We start from the raw sequence: 17,052 nt of genomic DNA on the forward strand, positions 1-17,052 counted from the left end.
AGAACTCCTGCTCTGGGTATGCTACATTGCCCTAGAGCTTCAAGGCGCAAAGCCCTGCCTTGTTCCCAAAGGGGGCGATAGGCCCCAAATCCTCTTGCATCCAGCTCTTTGGGAAGCTAAGAAACAACTCGCTCTGCACAGTGCTCTTACAGGCTACCTGGAACATCTCTTACAAAGGCCTGTGAAACGCATTTTCTTCGCTGCCCTGATCTGGCTGACGTTGAACTTCTGCTCTGCCGTGTGCTGCATTGCCCACATGATGCAAGGCGCAAAGTCCTGCCTTGTTTGCGAATGGGGAGATAGGCCCCAAAGCATCTTGCTTCCAGCTCTTTCGGAAGCTAAGAAACAACTCGCTCTGCACAGTGCTCTTACAGCCTACCGGGAACATCTCTTACAAAGGCCTGTGAAACGCAATTTCATTCTAGGCCTCCTCTGGCTGAAGTAGAACTTCTGCTCTGCCATGTGCTACATTGCCCTAGAGCTTCAAGACTCAAAGCCCTGCCTTGTTTCCAAAGGGGAAGATAGGCCCCAAAGCATCTTGCTTCCTGCTCATTGGGAAGCTAAGAAACAACTCAGTCTGCACAGTGCTCTTACAGACAACTGGGAACATCTCTTCCAAAGGCCTGTGAAACGCAGTTTCTTGGCAGGCCTGATCTGGCTGAAGTAGAACTTCTGCTGTGGGTGTGCTACATTGCTCTAGAGCTTCAAGGCTGAAAGCCCTGCCTTGTTTCCAAAGGGAAAGATACGCCAAAAAGCATATTGCTTCCAGTTCTTTGGGAAGCTAAGAAACAAATCGCTCTGCACAGTGTTCTTACAGACTACTGGGAACATCTCTTACAAAGGCCCGTGAAACGCAGTTTCTTTGAAGGCCTGATCTATCTGAAGTAGAACTTCTGCTCTGGGTGTGCTACATTGCCCCAGAGCTTCAAGGCCCAAAGCCGTGCCTTGTTTCCAAAGGGGGAGATAGGCTCCAAAGCATCTTGCTTCCAGCTCTTTGGGAAGCTGAGAAACAACTCGCTGTCCACAGTGCTCTTACAGCCTACCGGGAAGATCTCTTACAAAGGCATGGGAAACGCAATTTCTTTGCAGGCCTGATCTGGCTGAAGTATAACTTCTGCTCTGGCTGTGCTATATTGCCCTAGAGATTCAAGGCACAAAGTGCTGAATTGTTTAGAAACTTCTCAGATAGGCACCAAAGCATCTTGCTTCCAGCTCTTTGGGAAGCTAAGAAACAACTCGCTCGGCACAGTTCTCTTACAGCCTATCGGGAACATCTCTTACAAAGGCCTGTGAAACGCAGTTTCTTTGCAGGCTGATCTGGCTGAAGTAGTTCTTCTGCACTGGGTGTGCTACGTTGCCCTTGAGCTTCAAGGCACAAAGTGCTGAATTGTTTCCAAAGGCGGAGATAGGCCCCAAAGCGTCTTGCTTCCAGCTCTTTGGGAAGCTAAGAAACAACTCGCTCTGCACAGTGCTCTTACAGCCTACTGCGAACATCTCTTACAAAGGCCTGTGAAACGCAGTTTCTCTGCAGGCCTGACCTGGCTGAAGTAGAACTTCTGCTGTGGGAGGGCTACATTGCTCTAGAGCTTCAAGGCTGAAAGCCCTGCCTTGTTTCCAAAGGGAAAGATACGCCAAAAAGCATATTGCTTCCAGTTCTTTGGGAAGCTAAGAAACAAATCGCTCTGCACAGTGTTCTTACAGCCTACTGGGAACATCTCTTACAAAGGCCTGTGAAACGCAGTTTCTTTGCAGAGCTGATCTGGGTGAAGTAGAACTCCTGCTCTGGGTATGCTACATTGCCCTAGAGCTTCAAGGCGCAAAGCCCTGCCTTGTTCCCAAAGGGGGCGATAGGCCCCAAATCCTCTTGCATCCAGCTCTTTGGGAAGCTAAGAAACAACTCGCTCTGCACAGTGCTCTTACAGGCTACCTGGAACATCTCTTACAAAGGCCTGTGAAACGCATTTTCTTCGCTGCCCTGATCTGGCTGACGTTGAACTTCTGCTCTGCCGTGTGCTGCATTGCCCACATGATGCAAGGCGCAAAGTCCTGCCTTGTTTGCGAATGGGGAGATAGGCCCCAAAGCATCTTGCTTCCAGCTCTTTCGGAAGCTAAGAAACAACTCGCTCTGCACAGTGCTCTTACAGCCTACCGGGAACATCTCTTACAAAGGCCTGTGAAACGCAATTTCATTCTAGGCCTCCTCTGGCTGAAGTAGAACTTCTGCTCTGCCATGTGCTACATTGCCCTAGAGCTTCAAGACTCAAAGCCCTGCCTTGTTTCCAAAGGGGAAGATAGGTCCCAAAGCATCTTGCTTCCTGCTCATTGGGAAGCTAAGAAACAACTCAGTCTGCACAGTGCTCTTACAGACAACTGGGAACATCTCTTCCAAAGGCCTGTGAAACGCAGTTTCTTGGCAGGCCTGATCTGGCTGAAGTAGAACTTCTGCTGTGGGTGTGCTACATTGCTCTAGAGCTTCAAGGCTGAAAGCCCTGCCTTGTTTCCAAAGGGAAAGATACGCCAAAAAGCATATTGCTTCCAGTTCTTTGGGAAGCTAAGAAACAAATCGCTCTGCACAGTGTTCTTACAGACTACTGGGAACATCTCTTACAAAGGCCCGTGAAACGCAGTTTCTTTGAAGGCCTGATCTATCTGAAGTAGAACTTCTGCTCTGGGTGTGCTACATTGCCCCAGAGCTTCAAGGCCCAAAGCCGTGCCTTGTTTCCAAAGGGGGAGATAGGCTCCAAAGCATCTTGCTTCCAGCTCTTTGGGAAGCTGAGAAACAACTCGCTGTCCACAGTGCTCTTACAGCCTACCGGGAAGATCTCTTACAAAGGCATGGGAAACGCAATTTCTTTGCAGGCCTGATCTGGCTGAAGTATAACTTCTGCTCTGGCTGTGCTATATTGCCCTAGAGATTCAAGGCACAAAGTGCTGAATTGTTTAGAAACTTCTCAGATAGGCACCAAAGCATCTTGCTTCCAGCTCTTTGGGAAGCTAAGAAACAACTCGCTCGGCACAGTTCTCTTACAGCCTATCGGGAACATCTCTTACAAAGGCCTGTGAAACGCAGTTTCTTTGCAGGCTGATCTGGCTGAAGTAGTTCTTCTGCACTGGGTGTGCTACGTTGCCCTTGAGCTTCAAGGCACAAAGTGCTGAATTGTTTCCAAAGGCGGAGATAGGCCCCAAAGCGTCTTGCTTCCAGCTCTCAGGGAAGCTAAGAATCAACTCGCTCTGCACAGAGCTCTTACAGACTACCGGGAAGATCTCTTACAAAGGCATGGGAAACGCAATTTCTTTGCAGGCCTGATCTGGCTGAAGTATAACTTCTGCTCTGGCTGTGCTATATTGCCCTAGAGATTCAAGGCACAAAGTGCTGAATTGTTTAGAAACTTCTCAGATAGGCTCCAAAGCACCTTGCTTCCAGCTCTTTGGGAAGCTAAGAAACAACTCGCTCTGCACAGTTTTCTTACAGCCTATCGGGAACATCTCTTACAAAGGTCTGTGAAACGCAGTTTCTTTGCAGGCCTGATCTGGCTGAAGTAATTCTTCTGCTCTGGGTGTGCTACGTTGCCCTTGAGCTTCAAGGCACAAAGTGCTGAATTGTTTCCAAAGGCGGAGATAGGCCCCAAAGCGTCTTGCTTCCAGCTCTCAGGGAAGCTAAGAATCAACTCGCTCTGCACAGAGCTCTTACAGACTACCGGGATCATCTCTTACAAAGGCCTGTGAAACGCATTTTCTTCGCTGCCCTGATCTGGCTGACGTTGAACTTCTGCTCTGCCGTGTGCTGCATTGCCCAGGAGATGCAAGGCACAAAGTCCTGCCTTGTTTGCGAAGGGGGAGATAGGCCCCAAAGCATCTTGCTTCCAGCTCTTTGGGAAGCTAAGAAACAACTCTCTCTGCACAGTGCTCTTACAGCCTACCGGGAACATCTCTTACAAAGGCCTGTGAAACGCAGTTTCTTGGCAGGCCTGATCTGGCTGAAGTAGAACTTCTGCTGTGGGTGTGCTACATTGCTCTAGAGCTTCAAGGCTGAAAGCCCTGCCTTGTTTCCAAAGGGAAAGATACGCCAAAAAGCATATTGCTTCCAGTTCTTTGGGAAGCTAAGAAACAAATCGCTCTGCACAGTGTTCTTATAGACTACTGGGAACATCTCTTACAAAGGCCCGTGAAACGCAGTCTCTTTGAAGGCCTGATCTATCTGAAGTAGAACTTCTGCTCTGGGTGTGCTACATTGCCCTAGAGCTTCAAGGCCCAAAGCCGTGCCTTGTTTCCAAAGGGGGAGATAGGCTCCAAAGCATCTTGCTTCCAGCTCTTTGGGAAGCTGAGAAACAACTCGCTGTCCACAGTGCTCTTACAGCCTACCGGGAAGATCTCTTACAAAGGCATGGGAAACGCAATTTCTTTGCAGGCCTGATCTGGCTGAAGTATAACTTCTGCTCTGGCTGTGCTATATTGCCCTAGAGATTCAAGGCACAAAGTGCTGAATTGTTTAGAAACTTCTCAGATAGGCACCAAAGCATCTTGCTTCCAGCTCTTTGGGAAGCTAAGAAACAACTCGCTCGGCACAGTTCTCTTACAGCCTATCGGGAACATCTCTTACAAAGGCCTGTGAAACGCAGTTTCTTTGCAGGCTGATCTGGCTGAAGTAGTTCTTCTGCACTGGGTGTGCTACGTTGCCCTTGAGCTTCAAGGCACAAAGTGCTGAATTGTTTCCAAAGGCGGAGATAGGCCCCAAAGCGTCTTGCTTCCAGCTCTTTGGGAAGCTAAGAAACAACTCGCTCTGCACAGTGCTCTTACAGCCTACTGCGAACATCTCTTACAAAGGCCTGTGAAACGCAGTTTCTCTGCAGGCCTGACCTGGCTGAAGTAGAACTTATGCTGTGGGTGGGCTACATTGCTCTAGAGCTTCAAGGCTGAAAGCCCTGCCTTGTTTCCAAAGGGAAAGATACGCCAAAAAGCATATTGCTTCCAGTTCTTTGGGAAGCTAAGAAACAAATCGCTCTGCACAGTGTTCTTACAGCCTACTGGGAACATCTCTTACAAAGGCCTGTGAAACGCAGTTTCTTTGCAGAGCTGATCTGGGTGAAGTAGAACTCCTGCTCTGGGTATGCTACATTGCCCTAGAGCTTCAAGGCGCAAAGCCCTGCCTTGTTCCCAAAGGGGGCGATAGGCCCCAAATCCTCTTGCATCCAGCTCTTTGGGAAGCTAAGAAACAACTCGCTCTGCACAGTGCTCTTACAGGCTACCTGGAACATCTCTTACAAAGGCCTGTGAAACGCATTTTCTTCGCTGCCCTGATCTGGCTGACGTTGAACTTCTGCTCTGCCGTGTGCTGCATTGCCCACATGATGCAAGGCGCAAAGTCCTGCCTTGTTTGCGAATGGGGAGATAGGCCCCAAAGCATCTTGCTTCCAGCTCTTTCGGAAGCTAAGAAACAACTCGCTCTGCACAGTGCTCTTACAGCCTACCGGGAACATCTCTTACAAAGGCCTGTGAAACGCAATTTCATTCTAGGCCTCCTCTGGCTGAAGTAGAACTTCTGCTCTGCCATGTGCTACATTGCCCTAGAGCTTCAAGACTCAAAGCCCTGCCTTGTTTCCAAAGGGGAAGATAGGCCCCAAAGCATCTTGCTTCCTGCTCATTGGGAAGCTAAGAAACAACTCAGTCTGCACAGTGCTCTTACAGACAACTGGGAACATCTCTTCCAAAGGCCTGTGAAACGCAGTTTCTTGGCAGGCCTGATCTGGCTGAAGTAGAACTTCTGCTGTGGGTGTGCTACATTGCTCTAGAGCTTCAAGGCTGAAAGCCCTGCCTTGTTTCCAAAGGGAAAGATACGCCAAAAAGCATATTGCTTCCAGTTCTTTGGGAAGCTAAGAAACAAATCGCTCTGCACAGTGTTCTTACAGACTACTGGGAACATCTCTTACAAAGGCCCGTGAAACGCAGTTTCTTTGAAGGCCTGATCTATCTGAAGTAGAACTTCTGCTCTGGGTGTGCTACATTGCCCCAGAGCTTCAAGGCCCAAAGCCGTGCCTTGTTTCCAAAGGGGGAGATAGGCTCCAAAGCATCTTGCTTCCAGCTCTTTGGGAAGCTGAGAAACAACTCGCTGTCCACAGTGCTCTTACAGCCTACCGGGAAGATCTCTTACAAAGGCATGGGAAACGCAATTTCTTTGCAGGCCTGATCTGGCTGAAGTATAACTTCTGCTCTGGCTGTGCTATATTGCCCTAGAGATTCAAGGCACAAAGTGCTGAATTGTTTAGAAACTTCTCAGATAGGCACCAAAGCATCTTGCTTCCAGCTCTTTGGGAAGCTAAGAAACAACTCGCTCGGCACAGTTCTCTTACAGCCTATCGGGAACATCTCTTACAAAGGCCTGTGAAACGCAGTTTCTTTGCAGGCTGATCTGGCTGAAGTAGTTCTTCTGCACTGGGTGTGCTACGTTGCCCTTGAGCTTCAAGGCACAAAGTGCTGAATTGTTTCCAAAGGCGGAGATAGGCCCCAAAGCGTCTTGCTTCCAGCTCTTTGGGAAGCTAAGAAACAACTCGCTCTGCACAGTGCTCTTACAGCCTACTGCGAACATCTCTTACAAAGGCCTGTGAAACGCAGTTTCTCTGCAGGCCTGACCTGGCTGAAGTAGAACTTCTGCTGTGGGAGGGCTACATTGCTCTAGAGCTTCAAGGCTGAAAGCCCTGCCTTGTTTCCAAAGGGAAAGATACGCCAAAAAGCATATTGCTTCCAGTTCTTTGGGAAGCTAAGAAACAAATCGCTCTGCACAGTGTTCTTACAGCCTACTGGGAACATCTCTTACAAAGGCCTGTGAAACGCAGTTTCTTTGCAGAGCTGATCTGGGTGAAGTAGAACTCCTGCTCTGGGTATGCTACATTGCCCTAGAGCTTCAAGGCGCAAAGCCCTGCCTTGTTCCCAAAGGGGGCGATAGGCCCCAAATCCTCTTGCATCCAGCTCTTTGGGAAGCTAAGAAACAACTCGCTCTGCACAGTGCTCTTACAGGCTACCTGGAACATCTCTTACAAAGGCCTGTGAAACGCATTTTCTTCGCTGCCCTGATCTGGCTGACGTTGAACTTCTGCTCTGCCGTGTGCTGCATTGCCCACATGATGCAAGGCGCAAAGTCCTGCCTTGTTTGCGAATGGGGAGATAGGCCCCAAAGCATCTTGCTTCCAGCTCTTTCGGAAGCTAAGAAACAACTCGCTCTGCACAGTGCTCTTACAGCCTACCGGGAACATCTCTTACAAAGGCCTGTGAAACGCAATTTCATTCTAGGCCTCCTCTGGCTGAAGTAGAACTTCTGCTCTGCCATGTGCTACATTGCCCTAGAGCTTCAAGACTCAAAGCCCTGCCTTGTTTCCAAAGGGGAAGATAGGCCCCAAAGCATCTTGCTTCCTGCTCATTGGGAAGCTAAGAAACAACTCAGTCTGCACAGTGCTCTTACAGACAACTGGGAACATCTCTTCCAAAGGCCTGTGAAACGCAGTTTCTTGGCAGGCCTGATCTGGCTGAAGTAGAACTTCTGCTGTGGGTGTGCTACATTGCTCTAGAGCTTCAAGGCTGAAAGCCCTGCCTTGTTTCCAAAGGGAAAGATACGCCAAAAAGCATATTGCTTCCAGTTCTTTGGGAAGCTAAGAAACAAATCGCTCTGCACAGTGTTCTTACAGACTACTGGGAACATCTCTTACAAAGGCCCGTGAAACGCAGTTTCTTTGAAGGCCTGATCTATCTGAAGTAGAACTTCTGCTCTGGGTGTGCTACATTGCCCCAGAGCTTCAAGGCCCAAAGCCGTGCCTTGTTTCCAAAGGGGGAGATAGGCTCCAAAGCATCTTGCTTCCAGCTCTTTGGGAAGCTGAGAAACAACTCGCTGTCCACAGTGCTCTTACAGCCTACCGGGAAGATCTCTTACAAAGGCATGGGAAACGCAATTTCTTTGCAGGCCTGATCTGGCTGAAGTATAACTTCTGCTCTGGCTGTGCTATATTGCCCTAGAGATTCAAGGCACAAAGTGCTGAATTGTTTAGAAACTTCTCAGATAGGCACCAAAGCATCTTGCTTCCAGCTCTTTGGGAAGCTAAGAAACAACTCGCTCGGCACAGTTCTCTTACAGCCTATCGGGAACATCTCTTACAAAGGCCTGTGAAACGCAGTTTCTTTGCAGGCTGATCTGGCTGAAGTAGTTCTTCTGCACTGGGTGTGCTACGTTGCCCTTGAGCTTCAAGGCACAAAGTGCTGAATTGTTTCCAAAGGCGGAGATAGGCCCCAAAGCGTCTTGCTTCCAGCTCTTTGGGAAGCTAAGAAACAACTCGCTCTGCACAGTGCTCTTACAGCCTACTGCGAACATCTCTTACAAAGGCCTGTGAAACGCAGTTTCTCTGCAGGCCTGACCTGGCTGAAGTAGAACTTCTGCTGTGGGAGGGCTACATTGCTCTAGAGCTTCAAGGCTGAAAGCCCTGCCTTGTTTCCAAAGGGAAAGATACGCCAAAAAGCATATTGCTTCCAGTTCTTTGGGAAGCTAAGAAACAAATCGCTCTGCACAGTGTTCTTACAGCCTACTGGGAACATCTCTTACAAAGGCCTGTGAAACGCAGTTTCTTTGCAGAGCTGATCTGGGTGAAGTAGAACTCCTGCTCTGGGTATGCTACATTGCCCTAGAGCTTCAAGGCGCAAAGCCCTGCCTTGTTCCCAAAGGGGGCGATAGGCCCCAAATCCTCTTGCATCCAGCTCTTTGGGAAGCTAAGAAACAACTCGCTCTGCACAGTGCTCTTACAGGCTACCTGGAACATCTCTTACAAAGGCCTGTGAAACGCATTTTCTTCGCTGCCCTGATCTGGCTGACGTTGAACTTCTGCTCTGCCGTGTGCTGCATTGCCCACATGATGCAAGGCGCAAAGTCCTGCCTTGTTTGCGAATGGGGAGATAGGCCCCAAAGCATCTTGCTTCCAGCTCTTTCGGAAGCTAAGAAACAACTCGCTCTGCACAGTGCTCTTACAGCCTACCGGGAACATCTCTTACAAAGGCCTGTGAAACGCAATTTCATTCTAGGCCTCCTCTGGCTGAAGTAGAACTTCTGCTCTGCCATGTGCTACATTGCCCTAGAGCTTCAAGACTCAAAGCCCTGCCTTGTTTCCAAAGGGGAAGATAGGCCCCAAAGCATCTTGCTTCCTGCTCATTGGGAAGCTAAGAAACAACTCAGTCTGCACAGTGCTCTTACAGACAACTGGGAACATCTCTTCCAAAGGCCTGTGAAACGCAGTTTCTTGGCAGGCCTGATCTGGCTGAAGTAGAACTTCTGCTGTGGGTGTGCTACATTGCTCTAGAGCTTCAAGGCTGAAAGCCCTGCCTTGTTTCCAAAGGGAAAGATACGCCAAAAAGCATATTGCTTCCAGTTCTTTGGGAAGCTAAGAAACAAATCGCTCTGCACAGTGTTCTTACAGACTACTGGGAACATCTCTTACAAAGGCCCGTGAAACGCAGTTTCTTTGAAGGCCTGATCTATCTGAAGTAGAACTTCTGCTCTGGGTGTGCTACATTGCCCCAGAGCTTCAAGGCCCAAAGCCGTGCCTTGTTTCCAAAGGGGGAGATAGGCTCCAAAGCATCTTGCTTCCAGCTCTTTGGGAAGCTGAGAAACAACTCGCTGTCCACAGTGCTCTTACAGCCTACCGGGAAGATCTCTTACAAAGGCATGGGAAACGCAATTTCTTTGCAGGCCTGATCTGGCTGAAGTATAACTTCTGCTCTGGCTGTGCTATATTGCCCTAGAGATTCAAGGCACAAAGTGCTGAATTGTTTAGAAACTTCTCAGATAGGCACCAAAGCATCTTGCTTCCAGCTCTTTGGGAAGCTAAGAAACAACTCGCTCGGCACAGTTCTCTTACAGCCTATCGGGAACATCTCTTACAAAGGCCTGTGAAACGCAGTTTCTTTGCAGGCTGATCTGGCTGAAGTAGTTCTTCTGCACTGGGTGTGCTACGTTGCCCTTGAGCTTCAAGGCACAAAGTGCTGAATTGTTTCCAAAGGCGGAGATAGGCCCCAAAGCGTCTTGCTTCCAGCTCTTTGGGAAGCTAAGAAACAACTCGCTCTGCACAGTGCTCTTACAGCCTACTGCGAACATCTCTTACAAAGGCCTGTGAAACGCAGTTTCTCTGCAGGCCTGACCTGGCTGAAGTAGAACTTCTGCTGTGGGAGGGCTACATTGCTCTAGAGCTTCAAGGCTGAAAGCCCTGCCTTGTTTCCAAAGGGAAAGATACGCCAAAAAGCATATTGCTTCCAGTTCTTTGGGAAGCTAAGAAACAAATCGCTCTGCACAGTGTTCTTACAGCCTACTGGGAACATCTCTTACAAAGGCCTGTGAAACGCAGTTTCTTTGCAGAGCTGATCTGGGTGAAGTAGAACTCCTGCTCTGGGTATGCTACATTGCCCTAGAGCTTCAAGGCGCAAAGCCCTGCCTTGTTCCCAAAGGGGGCGATAGGCCCCAAATCCTCTTGCATCCAGCTCTTTGGGAAGCTAAGAAACAACTCGCTCTGCACAGTGCTCTTACAGGCTACCTGGAACATCTCTTACAAAGGCCTGTGAAACGCATTTTCTTCGCTGCCCTGATCTGGCTGACGTTGAACTTCTGCTCTGCCGTGTGCTGCATTGCCCACATGATGCAAGGCGCAAAGTCCTGCCTTGTTTGCGAATGGGGAGATAGGCCCCAAAGCATCTTGCTTCCAGCTCTTTCGGAAGCTAAGAAACAACTCGCTCTGCACAGTGCTCTTACAGCCTACCGGGAACATCTCTTACAAAGGCCTGTGAAACGCAATTTCATTCTAGGCCTCCTCTGGCTGAAGTAGAACTTCTGCTCTGCCATGTGCTACATTGCCCTAGAGCTTCAAGACTCAAAGCCCTGCCTTGTTTCCAAAGGGGAAGATAGGCCCCAAAGCATCTTGCTTCCTGCTCATTGGGAAGCTAAGAAACAACTCAGTCTGCACAGTGCTCTTACAGACAACTGGGAACATCTCTTCCAAAGGCCTGTGAAACGCAGTTTCTTGGCAGGCCTGATCTGGCTGAAGTAGAACTTCTGCTGTGGGTGTGCTACATTGCTCTAGAGCTTCAAGGCTGAAAGCCCTGCCTTGTTTCCAACGGGAAAGATACGCCAAAAAGCATATTGCTTCCAGTTCTTTGGGAAGCTAAGAAACAAATCGCTCTGCACAGTGTTCTTACAGACTACTGGGAACATCTCTTACAAAGGCCCGTGAAACGCAGTTTCTTTGAAGGTCTGATCTATCTGAAGTAGAACTTCTGCTCTGGGTGTGCTACATTGCCCCAGAGCTTCAAGGCCCAAAGCCGTGCCTTGTTTCCAAAGGGGGAGATAGGCTCCAAAGCATCTTGCTTCCAGCTCTTTGGGAAGCTGAGAAACAACTCGCTGTCCACAGTGCTCTTACAGCCTACCGGGAAGATCTCTTACAAAGGCATGGGAAACGCAATTTCTTTGCAGGCCTGATCTGGCTGAAGTATAACTTCTGCTCTGGCTGTGCTATATTGCCCTAGAGATTCAAGGCACAAAGTGCTGAATTGTTTAGAAACTTCTCAGATAGGCACCAAAGCATCTTGCTTCCAGCTCTTTGGGAAGCTAAGAAACAACTCGCTCGGCACAGTTCTCTTACAGCCTATCGGGTACATCTCTTACAAAGGCCTGTGAAACGCAGTTTCTTTGCAGGCTGATCTGGCTGAAGTAGTTCTTCTGCACTGGGTGTGCTACGTTGCCCTTGAGCTTCAAGGCACAAAGTGCTGAATTGTTTCCAAAGGCGGAGATAGGCCCCAAAGCGTCTTGCTTCCAGCTCTTTGGGAAGCTAAGAAACAACTCGCTCTGCACAGTGCTCTTACAGCCTACTGCGAACATCTCTTACAAAGGCCTGTGAAACGCAGTTTCTCTGCAGGCCTGACCTGGCTGAAGTAGAACTTCTGCTGTGGGAGGGCTACATTGCTCTAGAGCATCAAGGCTGAAAGCCCTGCCTTGTTTCCAAAGGGAAAGATACGCCAAAAAGCATATTGCTTCCAGTTCTTTGGGAAGCTAAGAAACAAATCGCTCTGCACAGTGTTCTTACAGCCTACTGGGAACATCTCTTACAAAGGCCTGTGAAACGCAGTTTCTTTGCAGGCCTGATCTGGGTGAAGTAGAACTCCTGCTCTGGGTATGCTACATTGCCCTAGAGCTTCAAGGCGCAAAGCCCTGCCTTGTTCCCAAAGGGGGCGATAGGCCCCAAATCCTCTTGCATCCAGCTCTTTGGGAAGCTAAGAAACAACTCGCTCTGCACAGTGCTCTTACAGGCTACCGGGAACATCTCTTACAAAGGCCTGTGAAACGCATTTTCTTCGCTGCCCTGATCTGGCTGACGTTGAACTTCTGCTCTGCCGTGTGCTGCATTGCCCACATGATGCAAGGCGCAAAGTCCTGCCTTGTTTGCGAATGGGGAGATAGGCCCCAAAGCATCTTGCTTCCAGCTCTTTCGGAAGCTGAGAAACAACTCGCTCTGCACAGTGCTCTTACAGCCTACCGGGAACATCTCTTACAAAGGCCTGTGAAACGCAATTTCATTCTAGGCCTCCTCTGGCTGAAGTAGAACTTCTGCTCTGGGTCTGCTACATTGCCCTAGAGCTTCAAGACTCAAAGCCCTGCCTTGTTTCCAAAGGGGAAGATAGGCCCCAAAGCATCTTGCTTCCAGCTCATTGGGAAGCTAAGAAACAACTCAGTCTGCACAGTGCTCTTACAGACAACTGGGAACATCTCTTCCAAAGGCCTGTGTAACGCAGTTTCTTGGCAGGCCTGATCTGGCTGAAGTAGAACTTCTGCTGTGGGTGTGCTACATTGCTCTAGAGCTTCAAGGCTGAAAGCCCTGCCTTGTTTCCAAAGGGAAAGATACGCCAAAAATCATATTGCTTCCAGTTCTTTGGGAAGCTAAGAAACAAATCGCTCTGCACAGTGTTCTTACAGACTACTGGGAACATCTCTTACAAAGGCCCGTGAAACGCAGTTTCTTTGAAGGCCTGATCTATCTGAAGTAGAACTTCTGCTCTGGGTGTGCTACATTGCCCCAGAGCTTCAAGGCCCAAAGCCGTGCCTTGTTTCCAAAGGGGGAGATAGGCTCCAAAGCATCTTGCTTCCAGCTCTTTGGGAAGCTGAGAAACAACTCGCTGTCCACAGTGCTCTTACAGCCTACCGGGAAGATCTCTTACAAAGGCATGGGAAACGCAATTTCTTTGCAGGCCTGATCTGGCTGAAGTATAACTTCTGCTCTGGCTGTGCTATATTGCCCTAGAGATTCAAGGCACAAAGTGCTGAATTGTTTAGAAACTTCTCAGATAGGCACCAAAGCATCTTGCTTCCAGCTCTTTGGGAAGCTAAGAAACAACTCGCTCGGCACAGTTCTCTTACAGCCTATCGGGAACATCTCTTACAAAGGCCTGTGAAACGCAGTTTCTTTGCAGGCTGATCTGGCTGAAGTAGTTCTTCTGCACTGGGTGTGCTACGTTGCCCTTGAGCTTCAAGGCACAAAGTGCTGAATTGTTTCCAAAGGCGGAGATAGGCCCCAAAGCGTCTTGCTTCCAGCTCTTTGGGAAGCTAAGAAACAACTCGCTCTGCACAGTGCTCTTACAGCCTACTGCGAACATCTCTTACAAAGGCCTGTGAAACGCAGTTTCTCTGCAGGCCTGACCTGGCTGAAGTAGAACTTCTGCTGTGGGAGGGCTACATTGCTCTAGAGCTTCAAGGCTGAAAGCCCTGCCTTGTTTCCAAAGGGAAAGATACGCCAAAAAGCATATTGCTTCCAGTTCTTTGGGAAGCTAAGAAACAAATCGCTCTGCACAGTGTTCTTACAGCCTACTGGGAACATCTCTTACAAAGGCCTGTGAAACGCAGTTTCTTTGCAGAGCTGATCTGGGTGAAGTAGAACTCCTGCTCTGGGTATGCTACATTGCCCTAGAGCTTCAAGGCGCAAAGCCCTGCCTTGTTCCCAAAGGGGGCGATAGGCCCCAAATCCTCTTGCATCCAGCTCTTTGGGAAGCTAAGAAACAACTCGCTCTGCACAGTGCTCTTACAGGCTACCTGGAACATCTCTTACAAAGGCCTGTGAAACGCATTTTCTTCGCTGCCCTGATCTGGCTGACGTTGAACTTCTGCTCTGCCGTGTGCTGCATTGCCCACATGATGCAAGGCGCAAAGTCCTGCCTTGTTTGCGAATGGGGAGATAGGCCCCAAAGCATCTTGCTTCCAGCTCTTTCGGAAGCTAAGAAACAACTCGCTCTGCACAGTGCTCTTACAGCCTACCGGGAACATCTCTTACAAAGGCCTGTGAAACGCAATTTCATTCTAGGCCTCCTCTGGCTGAAGTAGAACTTCTGCTCTGCCATGTGCTACATTGCCCTAGAGCTTCAAGACTCAAAGCCCTGCCTTGTTTCCAAAGGGGAAGATAGGCCCCAAAGCATCTTGCTTCCTGCTCATTGGGAAGCTAAGAAACAACTCAGTCTGCACAGTGCTCTTACAGACAACTGGGAACATCTCTTCCAAAGGCCTGTGAAACGCAGTTTCTTGGCAGGCCTGATCTGGCTGAAGTAGAACTTCTGCTGTGGGTGTGCTACATTGCTCTAGAGCTTCAAGGCTGAAAGCCCTGCCTTGTTTCCAACGGGAAAGATACGCCAAAAAGCATATTGCTTCCAGTTCTTTGGGAAGCTAAGAAACAAATCGCTCTGCACAGTGTTCTTACAGACTACTGGGAACATCTCTTACAAAGGCCCGTGAAACGCAGTTTCTTTGAAGGCCTGATCTATCTGAAGTAGAACTTCTGCTCTGGGTGTGCTACATTGCCCCAGAGCTTCAAGGCCCAAAGCCGTGCCTTGTTTCCAAAGGGGGAGATAGGCTCCAAAGCATCTTGCTTCCAGCTCTTTGGGAAGCTGAGAAACAACTCGCTGTCCACAGTGCTCTTACAGCCTACCGGGAAGATCTCTTACAAAGGCATGGGAAACGCAATTTCTTTGCAGGCCTGATCTGGCTGAAGTATAACTTCTGCTCTGGCTGTGCTATATTGCCCTAGAGATTCAAGGCACAAAGTGCTGAATTGTTTAGAAACTTCTCAGATAGGCACCAAAGCATCTTGCTTCCAGCTCTTTGGGAAGCTAAGAAACAACTCGCTCGGCACAGTTCTCTTACAGCCTATCGGGAACATCTCTTACAAAGGCCTGTGAAACGCAGTTTCTTTGCAGGCTGATCTGGCTGAAGTAGTTCTTCTGCACTGGGTGTGCTACGTTGCCCTTGAGCTTCAAGGCACAAAGTGCTGAATTGTTTCCAAAGGCGGAGATAGGCCCCAAAGCGTCTTGCTTCCAGCTCTTTGGGAAGCTAAGAAACAACTCGCTCTGCACAGTGCTCTTACAGCCTACTGCGAACATCTCTTACAAAGGCCTGTGAAACGCAGTTTCTCTGCAGGCCTGACCTGGCTGAAGTAGAACTTCTGCTGTGGGAGGGCTACATTGCTCTAGAGCTTCAAGGCTGAAAGCCCTGCCTTGTTTCCAAAGGGAAAGATACGCCAAAAAGCATATTGCTTCCAGTTCTTTGGGAAGCTAAGAAACAAATCGCTCTGCACAGTGTTCTTACAGCCTACTGGGAACATCTCTTACAAAGGCCTGTGAAACGCAGTTTCTTTGCAGAGCTGATCTGGGTGAAGTAGAACTCCTGCTCTGGGTATGCTACATTGCCCTAGAGCTTCAAGGCGCAAAGCCCTGCCTTGTTCCCAAAGGGGGCGATAGGCCCCAAATCCTCTTGCATCCAGCTCTTTGGGAAGCTAAGAAACAACTCGCTCTGCACAGTGCTCTTACAGGCTACCTGGAACATCTCTTACAAAGGCCTGTGAAACGCATTTTCTTCGCTGCCCTGATCTGGCTGACGTTGAACTTCTGCTCTGCCGTGTGCTGCATTGCCCACATGATGCAAGGCGCAAAGTCCTGCCTTGTTTGCGAATGGGGAGATAGGCCCCAAAGCATCTTGCTTCCAGCTCTTTCGGAAGCTAAGAAACAACTCGCTCTGCACAGTGCTCTTACAGCCTACCGGGAACATCTCTTACAAAGGCCTGTGAAACGCAATTTCATTCTAGGCCTCCTCTGGCTGAAGTAGAACTTCTGCTCTGCCATGTGCTACATTGCCCTAGAGCTTCAAGACTCAAAGCCCTGCCTTGTTTCCAAAGGGGAAGATAGGCCCCAAAGCATCTTGCTTCCTGCTCATTGGGAAGCTAAGAAACAACTCAGTCTGCACAGTGCTCTTACAGACAACTGGGAACATCTCTTCCAAAGGCCTGTGAAACGCAGTTTCTTGGCAGGCCTGATCTGGCTGAAGTAGAACTTCTGCTGTGGGTGTGCTACATTGCTCTAGAGCTTCAAGGCTGAAAGCCCTGCCTTGTTTCCAACGGGAAAGATACGCCAAAAAGCATATTGCTTCCAGTTCTTTGGGAAGCTAAGAAACAAATCGCTCTGCACAGTGTTCTTACAGACTACTGGGAACATCTCTTACAAAGGCCCGTGAAACGCAGTTTCTTTGAAGGCCTGATCTATCTGAAGTAGAACTTCTGCTCTGGGTGTGCTACATTGCCCCAGAGCTTCAAGGCCCAAAGCCGTGCCTTGTTTCCAAAGGGGGAGATAGGCTCCAAAGCATCTTGCTTCCAGCTCTTTGGGAAGCTGAGAAACAACTCGCTGTCCACAGTGCTCTTACAGCCTACCGGGAAGATCTCTTACAAAGGCATGGGAAACGCAATTTCTTTGCAGGCCTGATCTGGCTGAAGTATAACTTCTGCTCTGGCTGTGCTATATTGCCCTAGAGATTCAAGGCACAAAGTGCTGAATTGTTTAGAAACTTCTCAGATAGGCACCAAAGCATCTTGCTTCCAGCTCTTTGGGAAGCTAAGAAACAACTCGCTCGGCACAGTTCTCTTACAGCCTATCGGGAACATCTCTTACAAAGGCCTGTGAAACGCAGTTTCTTTGCAGGCTGATCTGGCTGAAGTAGTTCTTCTGCACTGG

Source organism: Equus asinus, chromosome 1 (assembly GCF_041296235.1).
Source record: "Equus asinus isolate D_3611 breed Donkey chromosome 1, EquAss-T2T_v2, whole genome shotgun sequence".
Taxonomy (NCBI): Eukaryota; Metazoa; Chordata; class Mammalia; order Perissodactyla; family Equidae; genus Equus; species Equus asinus.